Below are 19,395 nucleotides of genomic sequence, written 5' to 3'. Positions count from 1 at the left end.
ATGAGTATTTAAAGCTCCATGTTGGCCTCGGATGCTGAATACTTTAACTGCTCAGTGATGTTAGGTGATATCCCTTGCTTTTTGGTTCCAGTCCTCCATAACTTCGAATATACAGCAGCATGTTTTTAGCCCTTTTAATAACCCAAAAATATAGGACATCACCATGTTCCTGATGTGTTGGAGGCTTCATCGATGGCCAAGTGTGCAAGCCAAAATTCCTTGTATGCAATTCATTTGATACCCCATGAACAATGATAAAGTGGCTTTATAACAGAAACTTTAAACTTGAGTTAAAATATTCCACCATTTTAAAGGTACACCTGTCTTGATCTGAACGGCTTTGATAGCTTCATTTGGTTTCTTACATATCCTTTAGGTGTTTTCTTTTGAAAATTCCCGCCCATATTACCAAACTGTTTGTCTGCGTTAAAACCATCACCTACAGCAGTTTCGTAGCGCGCTACGAAACTGCTGTGTAATTTCAAGAACACAGTCTTTCTTTCTGACCAATTTCAATGCCTGCAAGACTAGTAGCAAGAAGAGATTTAGTGTCTAGTTGCCATTTGAACTCCTTAAGAACAGTAAACAAGGAAGCTAATGAAGGAGTAATCTCAGTTTCTTTAATGTTATTGCAGGAGACAACTCATAACCTCTTAAGATCCTTTAAACCAAGAAGAACAGTCTATAAAACCACAGTAGACAGTAGGGAGACCCTCCTTGTCTTGTAAATTGCAAAGAATAATCTGAAGCCGTTCAAGTGCAGGACAAAAACCCAAATGTTCGACTGGACCAGAGTTCGAATCTATTTTCTTGCGATTTTCCAGCCTAAGGGTCTTCAAATTGCTGCAATATGACAGAGCCGCAATTCATCCCTCATCAAAATCCTGATTCACTAATGTCAATTCTTCAGGCATAAAACAGTACTGCCCGATTACAACAATTTCATCATAGCTACCATCATAGCTACTTAGCTCGAGCTTCAGTAGAAGTTTACAGCTAAGAGCCAACTTGGTAAGGCCAATATCACTGAAACTAAAATGGTAAAATTCTTCAATGGACCCAACTAAGCGAAGGATCTGCAAATTCTGACAGGCGGAAATGACACTAAGGGACTCATCAGTACCGTGATGCAGTTCCAGCTCTTGTAGCATTTGGCAGTTCTTAGCAATACATGCAAAACCAATCTCTGTATTGGGGAATCCAACCTTTTTCTCTTCTGTAGATTGTTTCAACCCTATTTTGGAAGCTTCTTTTCCAGTTTGTTAATGTTGACAAGGGAACAAATACAAGGAAAAGACCGGGTATCTACTGCAAAGATCTTTAGATCGAGATGTCTATCATCTATAGGCAAACTCTGTCTTGCTCCAAACATTGAGGAGAATAAGTTCGAATCAACCCACAAATACACATACATAATGATGGCTTGGAACAGAAAATCACGCTTCTTACATCTGCAAACATGACAACTTACAACGAGATAAACCAAATGAAAAACCTTGATTTGTTTGAATGGACTTATTTGAATGGAATGTGCATGTAATCTACGATGCTCATAAGATCCTACTTCCCTGTTAATGCCTAGGGTTGTCTTCCCACTCTTGCAAATAAGATTTTACTGAAGGATCATAATTTGTGGCTAGGCGAAGGTAGTGCTCTGCTCTCAAATAAAATTTTGATGCTGGACCCTTCAGAATGTGCCACAATAAAGCCCTAAAGCCTGTTGTTTTCTCCTCTGAAGGCTCCATGACAATTTCTCCCATTATTTTTCGTATACCTTTTATGAGCTGCTTAACAGATGCATTTCGGAGCATAAATGACACAGTCTCAGCCAAAAACTCTTGCACATATTCTCGATGGTAGTACCGCAGCTGCTTTGTTATCTTCATTACATATGCAATGTCCTTTACAAGAAACTTCTGCATGTACTTCAAGATATAAGAGAAAGCTGTGAAAACCTGTTCAAGAATTTCAGGATTTCGATCTCCACCAGATTCTAGAAGGTTTCCCATGGCTTCCATTAGTTTATGGAGAAAAGGCATGAACTCCTCACGCAAATCCCTTGACAGAACTGCAATCAAAATGAGGATAGGCTCAAGGGAAAGCTTAGCCTACATGTGCAACCGACAAAGAAATTTTGATACAATTATTTCCTTGTGTAGCAAAACTCGTGGTAAAGTTTGCACCACTGACATCAATTCTTCATATAGAGAAATAAATTCTGCCGCACTATTCAGTTCCCGCCATTGTAGAAGGTTTTCATGGAAAAATGATGTTCCTTGAGTTGGCTCAAATAGTGTCAACGCTGTAACCAAATGTCGGAACCAAGCAAGTTTTCAAGTGCCCTAGAACTTGATATGCGACTGGAGTGTGGATAATTAAAATGGCCATAATTGACACTAGACCATTTGCGCAAGTAACCAGATCTTTAAACCGGCCAAAAACATGGATTCTGAGAGCCAAAAAAGACATCCATCCAACACCACAGTATTTACCATATCGAATTCCGAGAGAATTACAGTCCTGTACGACGCACACCCTGCTACAATTTGGCTACGAGGTTCTGTTGGCCTTGGAAGCCCCGACACTTCCAAAGCAATGGAATACGTGAGAGGATAAAATTGTGACAATAATTATAATGAATGTGTACGGTGGTTTGGAATAACTTGTGCCATTCCTCGCACCGCATCCCAATTCCATCCTCCGCCTTATGCCTTGCGCTGTCTACCTTTTCCTTGATTGATTGAACAAGAGCCTTGTCATGAAACAACACCAAGGCCCACCGAATTCCCCTGCGAATCTCTCCAAAAAGACACTCCGAATTCCAACGGAAGCCTAGACCTGTTTGTTGAGAAGTCCGAACACGCAGCTACAGAGTTGTAAGCCTTAAATTTGAGAGTTGTAATATGAAGCACACAGACAGAGAGAACTCCATCAGTGAATCTCTAAAAATAGAGGTTCATCCAGGGAGCTTTCCCCTGTTTGTGTTGAGAAATTCACACATGCGCAACAAGATAGCTGTGAGGCCAGGGGAAGACCCCATTCTCGCCTTTTAGCACCTGGAACTGTTTCTAACACACGTGTTGTTTTACTGCCCCATGCATTTGGCAAACCATTCGCCACAGATCCTCATTTTTTGTCAACTGATAAAGACGCTTGCAAGCTGATCCAGCACTGTGACACGTTGAGTCAGATATTCCCACAGAATCCATAGGAGAGTGTTGTGAAATATTGGCTATGGATGCTAACAATTCCCCAATTTCGTAGCGCAGCCAGTGCAAAATATGAATTATGCGCTACGAAATCACCTAGAACATGTTGCGCTACGAAACTGCTAAAAAGGATTCAGGCGCATCAACTAATGTGAGCGGTTTTGAAATTTTGGCATTAGAATTTTCAGTGATAACAGGGTGTAGGAATTTTTAATATCTTTAATTTATGATATCATAGAATATTTATCTTTAAGAATATTGCACGCAATTAGTTAACCTAGTGCTTCAAATGCCCATGTGTAGTTAGGCCTAGCAATTCTACATATGTATTCATCCTTGACAATATCAATATATAATATATGCATTTGACCTCCTTTATATATAGATGTAACATCCTCGTGTTCAACCGCTGCTCATTGTAATGATGATTGTCATTGTAACGCCAACATGGAAGGAGCATGATTTTCTGGTACGAATCCTTGGCCTGAGAGAAAATTGCTTTCTCTCCTACTTTATTTGAAGCCATTTTAATGTCCAAAGCCTACTTTCTCGCTTGTATTACTTGAAAAGCCACTACCCATACTAGTCGAATTAAATGCCAAGGTGGCTTGTATACTCAATGAGTTAGTTGTCTCACAGATGTTATGTGATGTGATTGGGCCTGACCTAAAGCTAGAAAAACGCATTGACAGACATTACAAGGTGAAGAAGTGGTGATGCCCTCACCTAAAGAGTGAGGAGGTGGCGTAACAGACTGAACCACCTCCCAACAGATGAAGAGGTGTGATTAGATTGGGCAGTACAAAGGGGAAGGTGATGGCCATTCCTTGGGATTCTCCCTCATAGATCGAAGAGAAGACGAGCTGAAGAGCCAAGTTGGGCTATGGTAGTTTCAAGAAAAGAGAAGAAGGGGTGTTAAATGCTTTGAAATGGATAATGGTCAGCCTTAGCTAGCTCACATTCCCATAGTTTCTAAGGATTTTTCCATTGAATTGATGGCCTACTCTTTGTTACCTAGGTGATCATTCACATGACCATGTTTTATAACCATTGAGTTCTTTACTATGTCTATGTGGCCTATGTTAACTTAAGTGAGGGAATGAACCACTGGCTGTTATCTATTGAGTTGGTGAATCATTAGAACAATGGATTCCATCTCTTGAAATTATGTTGAACCCAATGGGTGAAACCTTTCCCTGTGCAAGCATTTCCTTAGACCTTGGATCCGGCTTAGGGGTGGTCAGTTGCAAGGAAAGTTGTAGTGTAGCTGAGGAAATTTTAAGGATGGAAATTTGTCTTAAAGTTTAAAAACGTTGGCAGATCTCAACAGTCCCTAATATGCAATATGCAAAATGTTTTTTAATATCCTTGTAAACATATGCAAAATTTTAGCTATTTTATGTATAGTTTATATAAAATTTTGGCAATTTGAAAGGTAAAATAATTTTATACTATAAAATTTAGGAAAAAAAAAATAGAAAAAAAATGGAAATTGGTGAATCTTTTTTTGGACAAATCGTAAAAACTTATCCCACCTACAAATATTAGCCCCTAAAATTTTCCTTGAGTGTAGCTGGCGTATGGTTGGGTGGAGAGTGGAAGTCCCTCCTTTAGTTTCTATACATTTCAAGTTATTCAGATAAGTATACTTGTTTATACATGTTGTATTATACACTATGATATGCCTTATTGTACTTATGTCCAATGATTAATCATGTATCATTCCCAAAAGAATGCCCGACTCATTTAAAACCATTATTGACTAGATAACTTGCATATCTACGATAATTATGAGCTATTTGAGTTATGTGTTTGTAACCTTCTGAATTATATGTAGGTTTCCTGATATGTCCCTGATTGGTGATCTGAAACCACTCATGATTAACTATGATTTCATAAATTTTCAGTGATCTTTATATAGGTATAAGTTTGGGCGGCTCGCTGCCATAATCACGGTTATCTTATTAAGAGTTCAATTTATGTGTTGTGTACATGGAATGACACTATCTTAGGAAGGTTGTTGAGATATTTGTATGTTCATGGTGAATGGTTTGCTTTATATGCATTCATGGTCATCATTTAGCATATCGATCAAGGTGTTTGTTGATATCCTCATGATTTACAAAGTTATTTACATAAATATGCATGGATGTTGGATGTGCTTACCTAGACTATTACAAGGTGTAAAATCCACTAACTAATATGTGGTGAATATCATGGATCTCTGATTGTTTAAGCTTGTTGATTACCTTTCTTAGTACAAGAAATTGTTTGGTTCAATGTATGGCATGCCAATAGATCTTAAAGTGTTTTCTTGGGATCCATTTTGTGATATAATGTGATGCTGCAATATTTGAGTTTATAAAATAGTATTAGCTATGGTTTAGCTTGTTTCAATGCCTGATAATAGGCATGTTGATAGGTCCATTGATTGTCTTATGGATATGTATAATATTTCGAATGTTTAGTATTTGAATAAGGGTCTCATTCCTGTAGATTTTGGTGTTATAAGTAATGCCACGTTTCAAGGAGAACTCTAGATAAGTCCCTTGAAGTCCTTAGACTTTATAAGTTTAAGAGTTGTAGAAGTCATATTTTGTATTTGGAGCTACATGAGTTATTGGTACGATTTTGTATCCGAGACTGGATAAGTTATTGCAAGAATTTTATATCTGCGGTCGGATGGGTTATTTTGGCCGTATATTGTTTTTGGGTTTAATATGTTTTTAGGATTTTTTCGGCTAGTTGATCCAAGTGATTTGGACATTTGTGCATAATGCAAATATCTGCAACACCAGATTTAGAATGGGCCATAATTTCATGGAAGGAATAAATTAATATCAGAGACCTATAGTGGGGCTTGTTTGGAGATTACTGTTGTGAGGTCAGATTACCTCACAAAAATAGGTTTGTATTAGGGTCATTCGAGAGTCCAAGGAGGATGCCACATTGGAACATTTTTGCGCACCATATTTTCCACAAGATTGGATATCACATGATCTTGTTAATATGCATGACAAAAGCATCTAGTGTGGGACCCGCTTGGGGTGAATATTGCGCAAGGGATATATTTCCCCATGGAGTGTAAACTTATTCGAGGGTAGACCCCACTTGGGAGGACGTATTTGGTAATCCAATGGGACTGCGAGTTGTTCTATTATGATTTTCTATGTGCACCCTATATTTAAATTAGCTCGGATATAATGAAGAACTATGAAATTACATAGTGGGGTAGGCCTATTAGGTCCTGCTGGTGTGAGATGTGGTGGTAGGTGCCACAATGACATGATGTGACCATGTGGGTGCCACGTTGGACCATGGGAGATCTGGTAGAGCCAAGTGGGCCACACTTGGGTGCCATATGGAAGTGCCTTTATGACATGGTAAGGTTTAATTAGGTAAACTTTAAAATGGCATAAATTTCAATCTAAGAGTCAGATTGAGATAAAATTTATATTGTTAAAAATCTCTTAACATGTTGAACACAATGGTGGTATTTACTTTGTGTTTCTGACAACATTGGGAAAAGAGGATTCTAATAACCACATCTTCATAATAGACCTTGAAGGCCGTGTTATTATAAATTAATACCTTCCATAGCTTGAGGGAGTACAAGGGGGTGGGATGGAGTGTTACAATAGATCTCATTGACAATCATATGTGGATAGTGACAAAGTGTCATTAGTAGATAAGGATAACAACTCATAATAATGTGATCTTAGACATTGTGGTTGTCAAGGGACTCATAGTGTAACATTTCTATCCTCAATCACAACTCTAAATAATTATACTAATAAAGCAACACGAACAACTACATAAATTGGTATCATCTTCAAAATTCAATCTAATTATTTTGAAATAATCTTATGTCTAAAAAACTTCCAATGTGGATGTTTAATGGTTCATTTGAAATTAATTTTGAAAGAACTAGAATTTTTGGAAGTGAATATTTTCCATGTGTGAACTTTCCCTTTGCTAATTTGTGAATAAATGGGATCACCAATGACCATTCTACAATTATTGAAAAAATAGAATCATTGAACAACTCTATAAATTTAGACACAATTAGGTGTTAGACAACATCCTAATGGTGATTGAGGAGAAATGAAAGTATTCTAGATTTCATGCCATATCTTCCCAAATACGATAATTTGAGGAGATTGATTGAAGTTGATTAAATTGTGAATATCTTCGAGGAGACAAATTTTTTTGTTGTTCTATCATTCCCAAAAAAATTGATTTAGTTTTGATTCATAGTATTTTAGAACTTGAAGTCAGACTATCATCATTGATATTCTTGCATGTTAGGCTCAAAACGAGAATTATGTTGGAGGGATTCAATCTTAAACTTTACATTAGTATTCAATATCTCTTTGATAAATGTATTTAATACCATATATTTTGTTGTTTTGGTTGACCAATAGCTATTCTCACAACATACCCTCCTCCTTGAAGGTTCTAGATAGGTCCATTTTTTTCTTTAACAGTTTACTCCAAAGTACCTTTCTCATTTCATTTGTGCACTTCCCTCTCTTAAGATATAAAGGAGTATCACTTGGAGCCAATTTTCAAGTATAATCCATAAAAATTAAGTGAATTTCATCTATGTTTGTAGTTTCTTTATAGAAAATCCTTCACCTATGTCTAAACTAGATAGTAAGACATATAAAATTTTGACTTGTCAATTCCATTTCCAAGAACTTATGTAATTATAATGAGTTATTTATTTCTATCCTTCTTCTCCTTTTGAAATTTATATCAATAATGGTTTCTATTCACAAAATGAAGATATGCACGGATTTCAAAATACTAATTCTCCAAATAACCAACTTGATGATAATGTTGGCATATAGTAATTCATTGGGAAAAATGGAATCCCCTTAGAGGAATCCTACTTTATAGAAGTGGATTGGTTTGGAATTGATTTGTATTTATGAAGGGAATGAAAAGAAACACATATTTATAAATGAAACATAGAGACACAAGGAAACTTGACTTCAATTAATAAATGAAAAATGGCTAAATTATATACATGCATAATGAAAGCAAGTTAGCACGAACGATGGTAGCTTATCTCTAAGAAAATATGTGATGGCTATGTACCTTCTTGAAATATGTTACAATGAGGCTTGAATTCCTTTTTATCATCAAGAAACAATGAGAAACCCTAAACAACCGAAAACCTAAACCTAGGAGATGAAGTGCCAAAGGCATATGGGCCCCGATGGGGTAAGTTGGAACATCAAATTCCTAGGGTTGAATCTTTCGCATATGATGTTTTTTTGGTGGGCACGTTTTCTCATCGGAAAGGTCTATATGAGGAGTAAAATTTCTGATTATCATCATCTTGTTTCCCAAAAAAAAATCGTTTAGGGCATCAAAACCACTCAGGAAATTGTGTTGTGAGCCACTGGAATAGGTGGGTGGCCACAAATATCTACTTGGATCAGTCCTCCCCCTTGAGACCCAATGCTCTCAATTTTGTTGATTTTCTCCATAATATAGGGAAAATTCTACTAAACTTGGCCCCTAGTAAGCAAATTACCTTCGTGCAGGAGATGGCTTACTTTGAGAACTTGATATAGCTAGACCCTTTATTGGTGAGTGCTCTTAATATGTGTGTTCATGACCTGCTTATTTTTGGCATGTTCAATGAAATCTAGTGATCCAGTTGGATATTGGTGGCCACTCGCATATTCCACTTGGACCCCCACCACTGTTTCTTTTAGTTTTTCAGTTTCCTTAATTGTAGCACAATTTACTATTTTTGGCATTTTTTTGGGTCCTGAACTTTTGAAGTTGTTTTGAGGCCCTAAATGACATTTCCAACCAAAAGTTGTATTCCTCGGATAGATATTTCTAACGAGTTATGGTGCACATCAAAAGAAGATAGTATGTCAAAGTTACGACACCGAGAAGTTGATGTACCAATTTACCCAAATAGGGCCCATAGTTTTGGCGCTTCATCTCCTAGGGTTACGTTTTTTGATGTTTAGGGTTTTCCATTGTTTCTCAATAATAAATAGGCCTTTGAGCCTCATTGTAACACAGTTTAGAGGCATGTAGCAGTCACATCGCTTCTTAGAGATTAACTACCGTCACCCGAGCTAGTTTATTTCAATTTCTGTATGTGAGCATATTTCAATTCTTTAATATTAATGAAATGAAGTTATATTTCTACCGCATCTATGTGTATATGTTTATTTCTGTATTTTTTTGCGTTCCTGCATAAGTCTGGATCAGTGGTATCAGAGCGGTTTTCTCTTTGTTTGTTTTTATTTGAATGTCCCCAACGAGGTTAGGGTATAAGGAGTTAGGCATCGAACTGGTTGAACCTTTGCAAGACCAACCTCGCAAACCTCAACGACCTCCCATGGGGAAAGAAAATAAAGACAAAGGGATAGGAGATATTTTCAAAATGTTGCTCGAGGAAGCCCTCGAGCGACAAAGGAACACGATGATGGATAAATTTTCCCAGATCCTTTGATGGCTACCCACAGGCGACATGTCTTCATCTAGCGGCCACTCTGGAGGCACCACTCCTTTTAAGGTACAAGTTAACTTTGATATTCCCATATTTGAAGGCCAGATAGATGTAGACGTAGTAGATAGATGGTTAAATCTATTGGTAGGATATTTTTCAAATCATAACTTTTCCAATCAGGAAAATATCACATTGTTGCATCTCAAAGCCACCCCACATGTAAAGGACTCATGGGAAACCGATTGTGAACAAAAGGATGATAGGGAATCCTCACTATTTTCAGCTGCATCCACCTAGAATTATTTCTGAGACACCATCAAGGAACAATATTATCCTATCGGGATCTATAAAGATAAACACATAAAGTGGACCACACTATGATAGGGAAGGGACGAAGATGTGTTGGAGTTCACAAATGTTTTCCATACCCTTCGCACAAAGCTGGGTATCAAGGATTCTGAGCATCATTTGGTACTTAAGTGCCACGACTGTCTACACAATTACATCCAGGACGAGATTGAGTTCCTCGACAGATCCTCGCTTGGCACCAATTATCGATGCATTTTCAGGATCGAGCAGAAATTTTAACAAAAGAAGAAAGACTTTAGATCTGCGAATCCGAAGCAAGGGAAAGGAACCCCCAAGTCGTAGAACAAAGGACAAAGCCAAGGAAGGGAAACCCAGGACTACCCACCAAAGCCAAAAATGAAAAACAACACCACGAAGATAAAGAATGACACAAGGAAATGATGTGAGTTCTATAAGAGCCACACTCACAACACAAGTGAGTTTCGAGCTAAGTAGTCACTAGTGGCCAAGCTGAAGGATTCCGAATAAGATGCAAGTTCTAATGCTAAGTTAGAAACCAAGAAGGGGAATGACAAATGAAACAGATTATTGATGCAAATCCTAGTGCCACCATTGCCACCACCAAGATCGAGAATGATGAGCCCGAAGATCCAAAGGAGGGGGAGCAACTCTTCCACTCACAGATGTGGGTGAAGGGTTCCTTGCTATAGTTCATTGTCGATAGAGGAAGCCAAAATAACCTCATTCCAATAGAGGTCTTGAAGCGGTTGGACCTACTGACCACACCACACCTGTAGTCGTACACCATCGGGTGGCTTCACCAAGGGAGAGATCTTTACGTCAGCCAATAGTGTTTCCTTCCCTACAACATCAAGCCCTTCATGGATGAGGTATTGTGTGATGTTTCTCCTAATGAAGTTGTGATGTATTATTAGGCCAACCATACTTGTGGAAGCGACATGTTTTGTATGAGTCTAGAACTCTCACTATCATTATTAATTTGGGTGATAATTTGTAAAGGATACCAAAGGTAGCACTGCCTACCTCCATTTCTTTGATCACTATGAAGGAACGCAATAAGATCATTTCCTAGACCGGGAAATTTATTTTCCTTATGATTTGCCCTTAGGGATAGAGGAAGATTGTGGCCATGTCTCCTCCGCATGATAGGAACAGATGGACAAGGTTGTGGAGGAGGACAAGGACATCTTTACCTCACCAACAGGGGTACCTCTACACTGTTAGGTCAAGAACTCCATCAATCTGACCCCGAACGTGTCACTACCCAATGGGCCGATCTATCGACGCTCTGTTATGGAGAACGATGAAATCAAGAGGAAGATTCAAGAGCTATTGCAAAATGGTAATATTAGGCCAAGTTCATCACCGTGTGGGAGCCCGGTCATGTTGGTACAAAAGAAGGATAGGACCTAGAGACTTTGTATTGACTATCAAGCGCTAAACAAGATCATTATCTGAAACAGGTATCCAATCCAACAAATTGGTGACCTTCTAGACTAGCTTAAGGGGGACAAAAATTTTAGCAAGATTGGCTTGAAGTCTAGCTATCACCAAGTATCAATCAAACCCTTCAATGTGTGGAAGACTGTCTTCAAATCCAAGGAGGGCCTTTTTGAATGGTTGGTCATGCCTTTCATGTTGACAAATTCCCCCGCAAACTTCATGAGGCTGATGGACAACATCTTGTGACCCCTCACCAACTTATCTGTAGTGGTGTATTTGGATGACATTTTGATCTTTATCCAGAGTTGGGAGGAGCACCTCCACCATATTTAATAGGTCCTCCAAACCATGTGGCAACACAAGTTGTGTGCCAATTTGGAGAAATTCACTTTTGGTATGACCTAGGTTCAATATCTGGGGTACATTATTAATGAGCAGGGTGTGCATGTGGACCCAACCAAGATACAAAGAATTCAAGATTTCTCACCCCCAACCACTCTAATAGAGCTCCGGAAATTTCTATTCCTTTCCAACTTCTACTGCAAGTTCGTGTTGAGGTTCTCTCATATCACTTGCCCTTGAGTCAAGTCACCAAGGGAGGAGCAAAAGAAAATTTCTTTTGGTCTGAATCCCAATAGAAGGCGTTTGTCGAGTTGAAGTATTGCCTATGATTTACACTAGTTCTTACATTACCAGACTTGCAACAACCATTTGAGATCGAGACAGATGCCTCTGACTATGGCATTGGTGCAGTTCTTACTCTGTAGGGGCATCCAATGGCATATCACAGTGAGAAAATTTCAGACACAGTCCAAAAGTATCCCACCTCTGATTAAAGATATGTATTCCATTGTGCAGGCCTACCAAAAATGGAAGCATTACATTTTGGGGAAGGAAATGGTCATCCACACAAACCACTGATCCCTACAGTTCGTAAGACACAAGGGAAGTTGCTGAATGGTCGCTATCAAAAATGGTCCACATACACACAATATTTCCATTTAAACATTAAGTATAAGAATTGAAGCACCAACAATGTTGCAGACTGCCTCAGCTAACCGCCGATCATGGGCTAACCACTGTTCTTGACTCTTGTGGGTACAAGACTGCAGCACAACCGCATCTTTACAAGAGCGATCTAGAATTTGGAAACACATACCAGGCAATCCTGGAAGGCAAGAAAGTTCCAAATTTTCACCTCCAGGATACATTGTTATGCAACCTAGGACACCTTTGCGTTCCTTCAAGTGAGTGTGCCAAGATGATTTGGGAGGTGTACTATAGTCAGGTCATTGGACATTTTGGGGTACAAAAAATAGTGGCAGTGCTGCAAAAGTATTTTATTAGCCAAACCTATGACATGATGTGGAGAAGTACATCGGGTCTTGCATTGCCTACGCATTTTCCAAATTGACCATCAAGAACAAAGGCCTATATAATCCTCCGCCTACTCTTATTCGACCTTGCAATCCATCTCCATGGATTACATGTCAGGCCTTCCTTCTACTAAGAATGGCAATGACTGCGTTTTCATGGTCATTGACAAATTCTCTAAGATGGCCATTCTGTTAGCCTGCAAGAAGAGTATCACAGTAGAAGCCACTACTAAGATATTCTTTGAATGGGCGTGGGTACACTTTGGGATCCCACAGTTCATTATCTCAGATTGGGACTGTAGGTTCCTAAGTACATTTTGGTCAAGTCTCTGGTCGATGTTGGATACCAAGCTCACTCAATCCATGTCTTTCCACCAGTAAATTGATGGCCAAACATAAGTCGTCAACAGGATGATCATACACATTTTTCACATGTACAACTCGAAGAATCCATGCACATGGGATGGCCTCCCATATGTCTAACACAGCTACCACATAGCTCTCAATAGCTCAACTGGGTGGGATTGGGATTCCAACCACTATGTCCCATTGATGTGGCCATACCATTTGCACCTACTCCGTCAGATTTGGCTCATGTCTAGTATGAAGCTAGCAGGGCTAACAACATCATTAAGCGCATTCAGCACATCCTCTAGTAGGTACACAACATATTGGATAGAGCTAATGCTAAGTACAAGCAGTGTCATGATCAAGATTGGGTGCCACATAAGTTCCAAGTGGGTGACAAAGTTTGGTTACATTTACGAAGGAGTGCATCACTAGGCCCCACTGCAAGCTTCTCCCACTATGATATGGGCTTTAAACCATTGCTAACGCTATAAGGGACAATTCTTTTCAGCTCAACATTCCACCATTCCTTGGCTACACCTAGTGTTCAATGTGGACCGCCTTCGACTAGACTTTCCACTATTACCGGACACATCGGACATTGCAGAACAACTCACACCAACATAGTTAAACCCAGACTGCATGGAACAATCCAAAACTGATCAGATCATAGACACACATATTAATAATACTCACCAATAACTTATACAATTGTATCAAGTTGTCAAATATGTACAACTCCTACACCAAGGCAAGCGGCTCACCAGGGACCAAGTTCAGTAGAGTTTCCCCATCTCATGGAGGAACTCAACGCAATGGGGAACATTGCTTCCTAGGGGTAGAGGACTGATCCAAGTGGATATTGGTGGCCACCCTCCTATTCCATTTGGACCCCCACCACTATTTCTTTCAATTTTTCAGTTTTCTTAATTGTAGCATAATTTTCTATTTTTGGCCATTTTTCGGGTCTTGAACTTCCAGAGCCATTTTGAGGCCCTAAATGATGCTTGCAGTCGAAATTTTTAGTCCTTGGATATATGTTTATAACGTGGTATGGTGCGTGTTAAACGAAGATCGTATGCCAAAGTTACGACCCCGGGAAGTTGATGTGCCAAATTACCCAAACAGGGCCCATAGTTTTGGCGCTTCATCTCCTAGGGTTAGGTTTTTGGATGTTTAGGGTTTTACAATGTTTTTCAATAATAAATATGCCTTCGAGCCTCATTGTAACACAATATACGTGTCTTCTCAAGGAACGGGCCACATGGGCACGTTGGTATGGATGTATACATGGTTCGTATGCTATTGGTTGGGCCAAATCAGTCACGTATGCCCCCGGTCAACGCAGGAGTACCCACGGTCAAACAGTTAAGTTCCAGACGGTGGCACGACTCTGCGTGAGCAACTGAGACACGGAACCACAGCTGGCACTTCCTCCACGCCACGAAGACAGCAAGGGACAGGATCTAACCATAGATTTACTCCCCATGATGACCGTTTCCTCCAAATGTGCACGGAGTTGCCTGCGTGTTGCTGCGTAGTTAATTAGTTAAGACTGTAGTTGCTTAGTTTACGCAGAGGACAGTTTGTCTCTGTGCCTATAAATAAATCGTTTGCCAACGCTTAGAGATTAGCTTTTTGATATTGTAATTGCTGTAATTGTTTATGTTATCAAACTCTGTTTTAAAGACTGTTTCTACAACACTTTTTGACTGTATTTTGACATGTTGATTTAATATAAGAAGACTGTTTCTGCTCATCTCTGCGTAGCTGATCTTTAGCTGGTTGAGTGGATGGAGGGCCCCCATCTACCACAACCTATGTACAGTAGCATTTAACTTTATTTTCCTGCCTTTCTTTGTTTTCATTTCCACATATACAATAATGTATAGTTTGATTTCTGCAGTTTTTCATTTCTTTGAACATGTATAATAATGTACAGTTTGATTTCATGCCTTTACATTTCCAGCACTTTTCAGAACTGATCAGTTTGTTTATGCAGGTGTGTTAGGAGCCCGGGATAGTGTGTTTTTATTTCTTTTTATCACTGATGGTATTTGAAGTTGTCTTGTCTTAGCTGCTGATTTTTACCTTGCTTACTTAGTTTCATTGCTAGTTTACTTTATCAAGTTTTTGAGAAGTTGCTTACTAACCTTTTGATGGTCTTCTCATCATAATTGTCTAACCTTTATTGGACCAAAATATCATTGAGTGGCAGCTTGGTTTGATTAGCTTTTTGACTCATATTACTGATTCCTTCTTAACTGTTTTTCACATGAACAATTGCAGCTAGAGGCAGAGTGTTAAGAAAGAATGAAGTGTTATGATTTGTCATTTAAGTTTTGCAATTAAAGTAGTGTTTTTTTCACTTTCCATTGAGTTAACATAGATGCTATTTTTGTTCTTATCAGCAGCATAGATAGTGGACTAGTGCCATTAGTCACTTTGTTTAATGCTTTGCTTTCATTTGAAGTTTCAATTCCATTGCAAGTCACTTTTCAAGCTTTCTCTTTAAAAAGTTCTAGAAGCATTTAGAAACCACCATATGCACACACACGCACTCATTTGTTTATAAATCCATCACTCCATCTTAAGAAGTTAAATCAACCACAAACATCATCCAAAAACGACAAAAAGAACTAGGAAAGGTTACTTAAGTACATACTGTACATCTCACTTCATCAGCTTACGAGCCCTGGGTTGACAATTAATGATAGCAATTTAGACAACACTAAATTGACCAAACACCTATCACAGTGAGATACTCTCTAATACTGCCTAGAGACACCCCACCTATGATAAGGAGATGTATTTCATCGTGTAGACCTACTAGCAATGGACACATTTTATTTTAGAGCAGGATACAATCATACACATGGATCAAAGACATATTCAATTTATACATACACAAGGGATGTTATAGAATGACCTCCTTCAGAAATGACCCACATATCTAACATAATTGCATTTGAATATTAAATACAAGAAGGGTAGCACCAATCACGTCATAATTTACCGTAATCAACACCCGGTTGTGGAACTGGCCATTGTTCTAGGATATTGTGGGAATGATACCTTTGTATGGCCAAAATTATACAACAATGACTCAAAATTTGGTACCACATAATAGATTTTGATGGTAGGAAAGAAAGTTCCAAGCTTCCACCTTTAGCATGCATTGTTGTGCTACCTAGGACACCTTTGTGTTCCTTCAAGCAAGCATGCCAACCTTATTTAGGAGGCACATTAAATTTGAGTAGAAAGGCACTTTGGTGTGGATAAGATAGTCGAAGTATTGTTGAAGTTTTTCTATTGGCCAAAACTTCGAGAAGATGTTTGTAAGTATATCATGTCTTGCACTGCCTACACCATTTCCAAACCAACCATTAAGAAGCAAGGCATACACACCCATCTTTGTACTCTTAATCAACCTTGGGAATCCATATCAACACACTATGTGTTTAGCATTCCTTCTAACAAGCATCGTAATGACTCTGCGTTTATGGTTGTTGATATATTTTGTAAGATGGCCATCTTGACTTCCTGCAAAAAGAGTATCACAGAAAAAGCCACTACAAAACTCTTCTTTGAAGGAGTGTGCAGTATATTTTGATATCCCATAGACCATCATATCATATAGGGATAAAAACTACCTAAGATAATTTTGGTCAAGCCTATGGTCCTTATTGGACACCAATCTCACTAAATGAACACTTCCAGCCCTAGACTAATGGATAGACAGAGGTTGTCAACAAGATGATTGTGCACATTTTGCACATGTACACGAAGCATCCATGCATATGGCATGATATTCTCCCCTATGTTCAGGAGAAATACAATAGAGCTCTCAATAACTCAATTGGCCACATCCCCTTTTAGTTGGGCCTACGATTTCAACCATAAGGTCCCACTAATGCCATAATGCCCCTTGCAACTACATAGAAAAAAAATGCAAATGTTCAATCTAAATCTGAAAAAGCTACCAATTTTATTGAATGAATTCAACACATCCTCCAATAGGTACATGATATGTTGTATAATTATAATACTAAGTGTAAACAATGTCATGATCAACATTGGGTGCCACACAAGTTTCAAGTGGGAGATAAGGCTTGGTTGCATCTACAGAATGAATTCTTTACAAGGGCCCATTGGAAGCTTCAAATTATTTTCCATGGAACTTACACCATCACCAAGACTATGGGTGACAACACTTTTGAGTTAAGTATGCCCCCCTTCCTTGGCCTACACCTAATGTTCAATGTGGATCACCTTCGACCATACTTACCACCATTGTTGGATACATTAGAAATTGTAAAGTAGTTTGCACCAATAAATTTCAATCCATATTGCATTGAACAGACCAAAAATAAGTAGCACATGGACACATAAATTAAGAGCAGTCACCAATAAAGGGTCTAGCTATATCAAGTTCTCAGAGAAAGGCATCTCCTACACCAAGGTAAGTGGCTTGCTAGGGGCCAAGTTTAGCTGAAGTTTCTCCATATCATGGAGAAATTCAACAAAATGGAGACCACTGGGTCTTAAGGGGGAGGATTGATCGATGTGGATATTGGTGGTCACCCACCTATTCCATTGGCTCATAGCACAATTTCCTATTTTAGAAATTTTTAGTTCCTAAACTTCCTGAGTGGTTTTGAGGCCCTAAACGATTTTTTTGGGGAAGCGAGATGATGATAGTCAGAAGTTTTACTCATAAAATGGACCTTTCTGATGAGAAAAAATACACACCAAACAAATATCATATGCCAAAGATACAACCCCAGGAATTTGATGTTTCATCTTACCCCATCAGGGCCCATAAGCCTTTGGCGCTTCATCTCCTAGGTTTAGGTATTTGGCTGTTTAGGGTTTCTCATTATTCCTTGATGATAAAAATGAATTTGAGCCTCATTGTAACATATTTCAAGAAGGTACGTAACCATCACATCTTTTCTCATGAATAAGTTACATCCTTCGTGCTAGTTTGCTTTCATTACGCATGTATACAATTTCAACATTTTTCATCTATTAATTGAAGTCAAGTTTCATTGTAACTCTGTGTTTTGTTCATTCCCTTCATAAATACATATTAATTCCAAACCAATCCACTTCTATAAAGATTCCTTTAAGGGGATTCCACTTCGCCCAATGAATTACTATATGCCAACATTGTCATCAAGTTGGTTATTTGGATAATTAGTGTTTTGAAATCCATGCATATCTTCATTTTGTGAATAGAAACCCTTATTGAGATAAATTTCAAAAGGAGAATAAGTATAAAAAACAAATAACTCATTATATTTACAAAAGTTCTTGGAATGGAATTGACGAGTCAAAATTTTGTTTAAGTCTTACTATCTAGTTTAGACATACGTAAATGCATTTCTATAAAGAAGCTACAAATGTAGATTAAATTCAATTAATTTTTATAGATTATACTTAAAATTTGGTTCCAAGTGATATTCCTTTATAGCTTAAGAGAGGGAATTACACAAATGAAATGAAAAAGATACATTGGTGCACATTGATAAAGAAAAAAATGGACCTATCTAGCACCTTCAAGGAGGAGGGTTTGTTGTGAGAATAGCTATTGGTCAACCAAAACCACCAAATATATGGTATTAAATACATTTATCAAAGGGATATTGAATAAGAATGTAAAGTTTAAGATTGAATCCCTCCAACATAATTCTCGTTTTGAACCTAACAGGCAAGAATATCAATGATGATAGTTTGAATTCAAGTTCTTAAATACTACAAATCAAAATTAAATCAATTTTTGGGAATGATTGAACAACACAACAATTCATCTCCTCAACAAGATATTCACAATTTAATCAACTTCAACCAATATTCTCAAATTATCTTATTTGGGAAGATCTGGCATAGAATCTAGAATACTTTCATTTTTCTTCAATGATCATTAGGATGTTGTCTAACACGTAATTGTGTCTAAATTTATAGAGTTGTTCAATGATTCTATTTGTTCAATAATTGTAGAATGGTGATCCTATTTATTTACAAATTAGCAAAGGGAAAGTTCACAAATGGTAAATATTCACTTCCAAAAATTCTACTCTCTTTCAAAATTCATTTCAAATGAACCATTCAACATCCATATTGGTAGTTTTTTAAACACGAGATTATTTAAAAAAAATAGATTGAAGTTTGAAAATAGATTATTTAAAAATAGATTGCCTTA

At 38.1% G+C, this 19,395-nt stretch overlaps 1 pseudogene; it reads right to left on the bottom strand.

The window, feature by feature from the left end:
• Nucleotides 1–481: 481 nt before the first annotated feature.
• LOC149171855 (F-box protein At5g51380-like) lies at nt 482–2,018 on the bottom strand (annotated as a pseudogene).
• Between the last annotated feature and the right edge of the window lie 17,377 nt (nt 2,019–19,395).

The sequence above is a fragment of the Pinus tabuliformis genome, chromosome 4_2 (genome assembly GCF_031772625.1).
Source record: "Pinus tabuliformis cultivar Carrire ecotype Pingquan chromosome 4_2, CPIR1, whole genome shotgun sequence".
Taxonomy (NCBI): Eukaryota; Viridiplantae; Streptophyta; class Pinopsida; order Pinales; family Pinaceae; genus Pinus; species Pinus tabuliformis.
The sequence above is the reverse complement of the archived record's forward strand: the minus strand, read 5'-3'. Positions and strand labels throughout refer to the sequence as shown.